Source organism: Ovis canadensis, chromosome 3 (genome assembly GCF_042477335.2).
Source record: "Ovis canadensis isolate MfBH-ARS-UI-01 breed Bighorn chromosome 3, ARS-UI_OviCan_v2, whole genome shotgun sequence".
NCBI lineage: Eukaryota > Metazoa > Chordata > Mammalia > Artiodactyla > Bovidae > Ovis > Ovis canadensis.
The window spans coordinates 143,509,524-143,520,286 of NC_091247.1; positions in this window are offsets into that span (position 1 = coordinate 143,509,524).

Below are 10,763 nucleotides of genomic sequence, written 5' to 3' on the forward strand. Positions count from 1 at the left end.
AGACTGACTGAGAGCTTAGCTCTTTCTGAAATCAGCACCTACAGATCCCTGCTTCAGAGGGATCACATTACACTGTGCTTAACATGCAACATCCGTTTATCTATCCATCCATCCATCAAAAGTGAAAGTCGCTCAGTCGTGTCCGACTCTTTGCAACCCCATAGACTATATAGTCCATGGAATTCTCCAGGCCAGAACTGAAGTGGGTAGCCGTTCCCTTCTCCAGTGGATCTTCCCAACCCAGGAATTGAACCAGGGTTTCCTGCATTGAAGGTGGATTCTTTACCAACTGAACTATCAGGGAAGCCCTGCGTTCATCAGTTATTTAATAAGTAGTTTTGAGTCTGTTCACTCTAAGGTACTGTGTTATACATGCAATTGAAGACAAGTCTGCATGTATGTTTGTCTTTGTATTCACCCAATCTGTCTTTGTCTTTTGCTTGGTGCATTTAATCTATTTACATTTAAGGTAATAGCCAATATATACCATCCTATTACCATTTTCTTTGTTGTTGTTGTTTTTTTTTTTGTAAATCTTGTTAAATTGCTGTATGAATGCACCTACCTGAGAGACTATTCTCCATTATTCAAGGTGATCAATCCTTCTAGCCTTTTTTCTCGTCAGATAGAACCCTGATATGTAGTTGTATGTTCAGATTCAGTCTTTACTGGGTCTCTCGTGCCTGCTTTGCTGTCTATTAGAGTAACTCTAATCTACCTCTTGAACTCTGAATCATTCCTGGGATCTCTAGCTTTGGTTGTCTACCAGACAAATCTAATTTTGGTATCTTTTGTCACTTGCAATAAAAGGTATGACCCTGCTCAGAAGGTAAATTTCCCAGTCCTTGAACTTGCTATTGCATACTACCCTATCCCTGTGCCTATCAAGGACTCATATAACTCCCAAACTCTAGGCCCTTATTTAGAATATGTATATCTGAATCACCTATGCGTTTTGTCCAGTGTGTGATCTGTTGTCCAAGGAGTTGACTCAAAATAATGACAATTCATCAATGAAGAACCTGTAAAAGTCAGTTTTATCTGAGTCTGTAAAAATACTTTTGAAAATAAAGAACTTCTCTGGATTTTGTACAAACAAAATAATACAGTGAACAAAAGTCATCCTTTTCAAGAATGTGAAAATTTAAGAATTTGGGATTAAGTATAAAAATTCATCGTAGAAGCTGGTCCAATTCTTCCCTATTTACTCTGTAATATAGATCTGACCATAAGGACCAAGTCCTAGCTTGAGAACACTCTAGAATCTTCAGAGAATTTTAGAGAAGTTTAGATTATGGATCCCAAACCTGAGAACTTCTATCCTAAAATGGAAGTACCACAGTTTATCAGTGAGACAGCTACATTATATAAATTCATGACCCCATCTCACTCCAGGCCCGAAGCACAAAACTCTTTACTAACCTTCTTTTAAGGAAGGACAACATCTACATGTTAATTTTTAAAGAAATGGCAAATTATTGATATCAAGATCTTCTCACTTACCTCCAAGAAGAAACACAGTGAATTCAATTCAGCCCAAAGTTTGAGTGAGTAGTTCCAGATCTAAAAATGGGTGTGAGAGTAGGGAGGTCATAAGATAATTCCTGAGGAGGCAGAGCTAGAAAAGAGAAGCCCAAGGGATCCCCCCAAACTGTTTACCTTACCAGTTTTCCTTGAACACTCAAAATGAAAACAGAAAGTAAAGTGAGAATGTGTAAAGGACAGACAGAGAAGTTCTGTCAAAGAGATGTTAATAAAACTGTAAAGTGCCTGGAACACATTTGGGGAACACTTTCAGAAAACTCATAGAAAATATTACCCTACTCCTGTACTGTCCTGGCACAAAAGATGTTTTGTAACATTGCCATTTCCTGGTAGTGGAACTTAACTGGGGTTGTAAGAACCAATACTTTCGTAAAAATAACTCTAGGAAAACAACAACTCTTATTTTTCCAGTTGAGAGTCACAGTGAGGACAGGAAGACAGAATATTCTAGATCTGGACAGTCCTGAAGTCTTTGTCCTCAGCTTCTCCATTGGCCACAGTGAAAAGATTCTCGAGTCCTCAGTAAGTAGAATTTGGTGAGATATCACTCTCAGATGGTCTCAGGCCCAGCTACGGGGTATTTCATTTAGTTTCCTCTGTGATTATAAATATTGTTGACCTACCTAACAGGCAAGAGAGTGAATCTCAGCTTTAACCTCTCAGAAAAGCAGGTACAGCTCAAGCAATTAGTTTATTGGTGGACTGAGCTGGAGAACGAAGAGAAAGTTGGACCAATGCCGTTTATTCCCTAGAGTTAGAGCCTGAGGCCCAAATTATGTGAATTAATTAGCGAAGTTACACTTAGCAAAGAACCACAGGAGATTCCCTCAGATATTGGCCTTTTGTCTTGACTTTGAATTTTTTGGGAAATTCTTGGGTAAGAACCCTTGTGTGTTTGGTGGTTTTTCTTTTCCTCCCTTCCTCCATCCTTCCCTCCCTCTCTCCCTTCCTTTTCAGCTTTATTGAATGATAATTTTAAAAGTTTTATATATTTAAAATATATAATGTGATTTGACATATGAATGCTTTGTGAAATGGTTACCACAATCAGGTTAATTGCACATCCATTACTTCACATAGTTATCCTTTTTTTTGCATTTGTGTATATGTGTGGTGAAAATGCTTAAGGTCTACTCTCAGCATTTTCAAGTACTAACTATAGTGACCATGCTGTGTATCAGATCCCCAGAGCTAATTAATCATATAGGTGAAGGCTTGTATCTCTCATGATTTTGATTTGCATTTTCCTGATGATTAGTGATGTTGAATATCTTTTCATGTCCTGGTTGGCTATTTGGAGGTCTTCTTTGGAAAGATGTCTGCTCAGGTACTTTGCCCATTTTAAGAATTGGATTATTATTATTATATATTTTGTTATTGAGCTGGATAAGTGACTTACATATTTTGAATATCAGCCATATGTTTTTCAGATATAGTCTTCAATTCTGAGGGTTTCCTTTTCTTTTTTGTTGATTGTTTTCTTTGACATGCAGAAGCTTTGAAGTTTGATGTAGTCACATTTGTTTATTTTTGCTTATATTGTTTGTGTTTTTGATGTCATACTCAAAAATCATTGCCAAGACCAAATAAAAGAATTGAAGTCCATAATCCACTTTTGAGTTAGTTTTTGTGAGTGGTGTAAGACAGGGGTCCAGTGATTATGATATCTAGTTTTTCTAGCACCATTTATTAAAGAGACTGTCCTTTCCCTATTGTGTTTTCTTGGGGCCCTTGTAAAATATTAACTGGCTCTGTATGTATGAATTTATTTCTTGACTCTTCATTCTGTTCCATTGGTCTATGTGTCTATGTTTATGCCAATATGATACTCTTTTGATTACTATAACTGTGTACTATAGCTTGAAATCAGGAAATACGATGCTGTCAACTAATTTTCTTTCTCATGATTGCTTTGACTACTTAGGATCTTTTATAGTTCCATATTAATTTTACCATAAGAAGTCTATTCTTTTGAAAGATGCCTTTGGAATTTGGATAGAGACCAAAAGTATAGATGTCTTTGGGTAGTATGGACATTTAACTATATTAGTTTTTTCTAATCCATGAACATGGGATGTCTGATCATTTATTTGCATCTTCCTCAAATTCTTTCATGAGTACCTTTAATTACACACACACAACATTCCAATTTAAGTGGAATCTATTTATCTTCTTTATCCATTTATCTATACATAGACACTTAGGTTGCTTCCATATCTTGGCTGTTATAAATAGTGCTGCAATGAACATAAGAGTGCATATATCTTTTTGAATTAGTGTTTTTGATTTCTTCAGAAAAATACCCAGAAGTGGAATTGCTGAATTATATGGTATTCTTATTTTTAACTTTGGAGGAATCTTTATACTGTTTTCCACAGTGGCTATACCAATTTATATTCCCACTAACAGTGCATGAGAGTTCCCTTTATCTCCATGTTATTGCTAGTGCTTAGTTGTTGCATTTTGGTAATAGCTATTTTGATAGGTGTGAAGTGATATCTCATTGTGGTTTTGGTTTGCATTTCCCTGGTGATTAGTGATGTTGAACATGTTCTCATTTATCTCTTGGCCATCTGTATGTGTTCTTTGGAAAAATTTCCATTCAGGTCCTCAGCCCATTTTATAATGAGAGTGTTAATTTTTTGAAGTTGACTTGTATGAGTCCTTTGTATATTTTAGGTATCAGCTCCTTATCAGAGCTATCATTTGCAAATATCTTCTCTCACAGTCCACTGTGGCTCAGCTGGTAAAGAATCTGCCTGCAGTGTGGGAGACCTGGGTTTGATCCCTGGGTTGGGAAGACCCCTGGAGAAGGGAAAGGCTACCCACTCCAGTATTCTGGCCTGGAAAACTCCATGGACTTATACAGTCCATGTATAAGAGTTGCAAAGAGTTGGACATGACTGAGTGACTTACTTTCACTTTTCTCTCATTCAGTAGGCTGATTTTTCATTTTGTTGATGATACTTTTGCTGTTCAAAAGCTTTTTTTAGTTTGAGATAGTCTTATTTGTTTATTTTTGCTTTTAAACCTTGCCTGAGGATATGGATCAAAAAAAATATTGTTTAGACTGATATCAAAGTATCTACTGCCTAGCTGTCTGTATTTTTTTTTCTGGGAGTTTTATGGTTTTGGGTCTTACATTTTAGTTTTTAACTCATTTTGAGTTTGTTTTGTGTATTATATGAAGAAGTATTCGAGTTTGACTGTTTTGCATACAAGTGAAAGAAGAGAGTGAAAAAGGTGGCTTAAAGCTCAACATTCAGAAAACTAAGATCGTGGCATCTGGTTCCATCACTTCATGGAAAATAGATGGGGAAACAGTGGGAACAGTTGCTGACTTTACTTTTTGGGGCTCCAAAATCACCACAGATGGTGATTGCAGCCATGAAATTAAAAGATGCTTACTTCTTGGAAGGAAAGTTATGACCAACATAGACAGCATATTAAAAAGCAGAGACATTACTTTGTCAACAAAGGTCCATCTAGTCAAGGCTATGGTTTTTCCAGTGGTCATGTATGAATGTGAGACTTGGACTATAAAGAAAGCTGAGTGCCGAAGAATTGATACTTTTGAACTGTGGTGTTGGAGAAGACTCTTGAGAGTCCCTTGGACTGCAAGGAGATCCAACGAGTCCATCTTAAAGGATATCAGTCCTAGGTGTTCATTGGAAGGACTGATGCTGAAGCTGAAACTCTGGTACTTTGGCCACCTGATGTGAAGAGCTGACTCATCTGAAAAGACCCTGATGCTGTGAAAGATTGAGGGCAGGAGGAGAAGGGGACGATAGAGGATGAGATGGCTGGATGGCATCACTGACTCAATGGATATGGGTTTGGGTGGACTCTGGGAGTTGGTGATGGACAGCAAGGCACGGCGTGCTGTAGTTCATGGCGTTGCAAAGAGTCAGACATGACCGAGCAACTGAACTGAACTGTCCAGTTTTCTCAACACTATTTATTGAAGAGGTTTCCTTCCCCCATGTATGTTTTTGCCTCCTTTTGGTAGCTTTGCTTAGTTGGTTTAGTTGCTAAATCGTGTGCAACTGTTGTGACCCCATGAACTGTAGCCTGTCAGGCTCCTTTGTCCATGAAATTTCCCAGGCAAGAATACTGGAGTGGGTTTCCATTTATCTGACCATGAAAGCACCATTTCCAGGTTATCTGTTCTGTTCAGGGAAGCTTGGCATGATGCAGTGCATGGGTTCACAAAGAGTCAGACATGACTTGGTGACTGAACAACAGCAATTCTGTTCTATTGATACATGTATCTATTTTTATGCCAATACTGTTCTGTTTTGATTAATGTAGCTTTATAGTACAGGCTGAAATCAGGAAGTGTGATACATCCAGCTTTGTTTTTATCTCTCATTATATTGCTTTGATTTTGGGGTATTTTGTATCTCCATACAAATTTTAGAATTATTTGTTCTAGTTCCAGAAAAGTGCCATGGGTATTTGATAGGGATTGCGCTGAATCTGTACATTGCTTGATTATTATACTCATCTTAACAATATTAATTCTTACAGTGCATGGACACATCTTTTCATTTGTGTCCTCTTCAATTTATTTCATCAATATCTTATAGTTTTGAGAGTATAAGTCTTTTACCTCTCAGTGAGATTTACTGTAAGTATTATAATCTTTTGATGGAATTGTTTTTTAATCTCTCTTTGTGATAGTTCATTTTTAGTGTGGGAAAGGCAATAGATTTTCTTTAAATTTTTTTTCTAAATTTTATACAGTGTTAAAGTTTACTTTCCATTTATAGTTATTACAAAATATAAGCTATATTCCTTGTGTTGTGCCATACATCCTTGAGCCTATCTTACACTCAGTGGTTTGTGTTCTCCCACCCCAACTCCTCACTGCCTCTCCCTCCCCTGAACTGGTAGCTGCAGGTTTGTTCTCTATATCTGTGAGTCTGCTTCTTTTTTGTTGTATTGACTAGTATTTTTTAGATTCCACATGTAAATGTCTGTCTGATCTATTTAGCGTAGCATAATGCCCTCCAAGTCCATCTGTGTTGCTGCAAATGGCAAAATTCCATTCTTTTTTATGGTAGAGTAGTATTCCATTGCATATATATATATATATATATATATATATATATATACACACTACATCTTTATCCATTCATCTGTTGTTGGATGTTTATTTTGCTTTCATATCTTGGCAATTATAAATAATTTTGGCTTCTGTGTCTCTCTTATGTAACTCCATTATTATCAGCTTTGAAAAAAGTACTTCCTTACTTTCTGTCACACAAGATGCTTCAGGTTCATATTGTAATTTCTCTGCCCCAGGCTTGGAATCAGTCAGTTCTCATGTAGCTCTGTTTCCTTTTATTGTAGGGTGCTGTGTGTGTAGTCGCTCAGTCGTGTCTGACTCTTGTGACCCCATAGACTGTAGCCTGCCAGGCTCCTCTGTCCATGGAATTCTCCAGGCAAGAACACTGGAGTGGGCTGCCAGTGTGGAAAGGTATTAGAAACAAGCACTGGGCACTGAGTTATGCTCCTTGCTATCTATGTGATATGTTGTTACTTTCAGGCCCTTTGAGTTGACAGAACAGCAATAAAAAAATCATTTGTGTAGTAAGTGGTGTTTGCATACATATCTGCAAATATTTCTATATGTAGCCAAGGAAGAGAGTATTTTTATTTTGTGCCTTCTTGGAGCCACAGACAACACTTTAGGATTATGGGTAACTTTGATTTTTTAACCTTTTACCATGTTTTTATATTTTTCAGAAATAAAGTGCATTATTTTATAATCAGAGAAACAATAATATTAAATATTTTTATAAAACTGATAAGTTGCAAGAAAATGAAATTATCAAAATTGTAGAGGTGTGATTATCATGTAGGTATGAAGTATATAAAATTTCATGTATCATACCTGACTCAGTAACAGCTCAGTAAATATTAATTTGCTTATTTCTTTTGCTAAAAACAAGACAAAAATAATATATAAATGAGAAAAGTTATGGATTTAAAAACCTATCATCTGTTTCCATGATTGATGCCCAAGCAGAGAAAGCAACTGCATGTTTCTAGTGACTTTACCTCTCTTTACATTCTCATCCTCTTTTCTTACCCTTCTTATCTGGGAGATAGATGTATGTGGGGGAGATTCCCTGTTTCAGATGATCTCTGATTTATCAAGATGAATCATCCAACAACAGAAAAGAATGGTGGCTACTTATTGAGTTGGGGAGGTGAATGGGTATTGAAACATGGGGTAGGCTTTTAGATTTCTTGAGGTAAGAATATGAACATAGCTTTAGAAGACACCACAGGACGTGGAGGTCTGACCCTTGTGTGTATCCTGTACTTTTGAAGAGAGTTTCCTTGTGACTCCAGGAGAATATATGTAATGTACTGAGGCTGGAGGGGAATATGGAGAATCTCTGTGAAGAAGTCTGTTGTCAGTCTCACATATTTTGAGATGAGTATCTGCTTTTTGAGTGAGTGTCTGGTGTCTGCTTTTTGTTTTGTTTACTTATTATAGCATATATATATATTTTATTTATGTATTTATTTTTAATTGAAGGATAATTGCTTTACTGGTATCTGCTTAATGTAGAGTGTTCTTGAGGGAGAAGGCAAACAATCCCCCAAAGATATTTGAGTTTCAAGAAGAAATGGTTAATATGTAAATAGTTAAAAATAGGGAAACCAAAATTACACTAATATAAAAAACTTGGTCTTTATTTTGTAATGTTAAAACAAGACATGGGAAATATTTGGCAATGAGATGGGGAGAAGTCATTGATAAATGTATATTATTCACAATAGTTTAGTTATTTGTGTAAATTGTGGGATCTTGGAGGGTTTATAATACCATTTTAATAAAAAGAAAACTAATAGTAAAATAAACAAAATAAAGTAAAAGATGTACGTGTGTCAACCAATCATTACATACCATCCAAAAAGGGTTATTATTTCTTAAATTCTGTGAGGCGAGGTCCTTTGCTTTTGCTCTTATTTCTTTCTCCTTTTTTGGTGTTGTCTCTTCTTTCTTTCTCCTTCATTTCTTTTTTATTAAAATTTCAGTTTTATTGAGATATAATTGACCTGCAGCACTGTATAAGTTTGAGTACAGCATTATGATTTGACTTACATACATCATGAAATGATTACCACAGTAAGTTTAGTGAACATCCATCATCTCATATAGATACAACAATAAAAATGGAAAAAAAATTTCCTTGTGATGAGAACTCTTAGGATTTATTCTAACAACTTTCATACATAATGTGCCACAGTGTTAATTATATTAACCATGGTGTACATTACATCTCTATTACTCACATATCTGTTAACTGAAAGTTTGTGCTTTTGACTACCTTCATCCAGTTCCCCCTTTCCTTACCCCCACTTCTGGTAACCACAAATCTGATTTCTTTTTCTATGAGTTCATTTGTATGTTTGTTTTTGAAGTCTAATTGGCCTACAACACTGTATTCTTTCCTGGTACACAACATAGTGAGTTGATATTTCTGTACATTTCAAAATGATCACCATGATAAGTCTAGCTACTGTTCACCATAAGTCTAGATATCATGTGGGGTTTTAAAGAAAGGGAAAAAAAGAAAAACAGGAAATAAGGAAGAAAGGAAGGAGAGATGGATAGAAGGAAGGAAAGAAAAAACTCTGGCTTCAAATATTTTTGGAAATATTTAATGATGAACAAAATAGAAACTATTTCACAGCATCTATTTCATATTTTCATTCTTATGATGAGAAATGGGAACAAAAACTAGCAGATGCTAACTTGTTTCATATATTCTTATTATTTAAAAATGTATAAAAAAGAGAAATAGTAAAAATAAGAATCTTTAAAATATAAAACTTTGGTGAATAACCTATAACTATGTAACATGTAATAAATCTTTCCTAAAATAATTCCTTTAAAAGGTAAATTGAGAAGGAAAACTTAAAAATCCCTTAAATCATCATGAAAGATAAAATAGGAAAACTACGCATGCAATATGGCGTAATTGTAGGAAAAGTCTGAAACATGTGAAACTTTGAAATTTTATAAATGCAGGGTTTTTTTTTTCCCTGATGACTGTCTCTCTAGATTAGAAACAAAAATTTTCAATCTACATCTTCTTTAGAAAAAAGGATTTATGTGAATTTGGGTCATTTCCCAAATCTTGGTGAGGTCTTTTGAGAGGCTAGGTGGAAACAGAGACATCACGGGATGGCAGGGCAACAAAAAAGAAAGGAGGAGGCCACCAAAACAAGCCAGCTCCTCAAGGTTCCTTGAAAGTTTCTTAGGATTCCAGGGTTGGAAGAAAGAACCACTGACCCTTCAGACCATATTTTGCTTGAGCATAGAGGAGGAAGAATTCCTTCCTCCCTTAATGTCCTCTTTGTTTATTCGTGCAGTAAATCCCTCAGACCACATAAGCGTGCCAGCACATGTGTAGACCTGAGTTTCCAAATCCTGTCTCTCATGAGTGTCCCTCTTCCTCATTCTTCTGACCCTTACTGAAGACTTCTCTTTCTTTAATTTCCCCTTATTATTGCCATTCTCCTTTCTGGCTCATGTTCTCTCATCTGGTCAACCTGTCTTCCCTCTCATTCTCTCTTGTGCATGTTCTCCCTCTCTCTTGCCTGAAAGGGATCATATTTACATGATTATTTGGTACACTAGGTAGCTTTCTGTTGGCTCTCAATCCCACACTTGTCTTGTATACTTGGTTTTATATTACCAGGACTAGACCACTACAGAGGACATTTCCCAAGGACATTTCTATTACTTCTGGCTTCTGATTAGCCTCAGCCAGTGAGAAGTATGGGCAGAAACTAAAAGAGACAGCTAATATGGTTCTGATGGAGGAAAGGTAGTATCCCTTCAGTACTCCCAGAATCAGCAGCACTTTTCCGTGCTCATGGCCTGCCACCTGGCCTTAGTACTTCCCAGCACCTAACAGTGGTGCCCCCAGTGAGACAGCAGGGCTGAGCCACCCTCGGAGTGGATTCCCTCCCTTTTGCCACCAGTCAAAGGTGCCAGGAAAGGTACAGAGAATGGGTAATGTCTACTTTGCTTTAATAGCATACTCCCTCTCTCAGTAATTCCTGGCTTCTATATTTTCTCCAAATCCCTCTCCAATTTAAGCTCAATCCCAGCCCCATCTAAAATTTATGACTCTTTATTATCAGTGACCTTGCCTCTTTTATTTCTAGCAAAACCCCCCCTATAAATG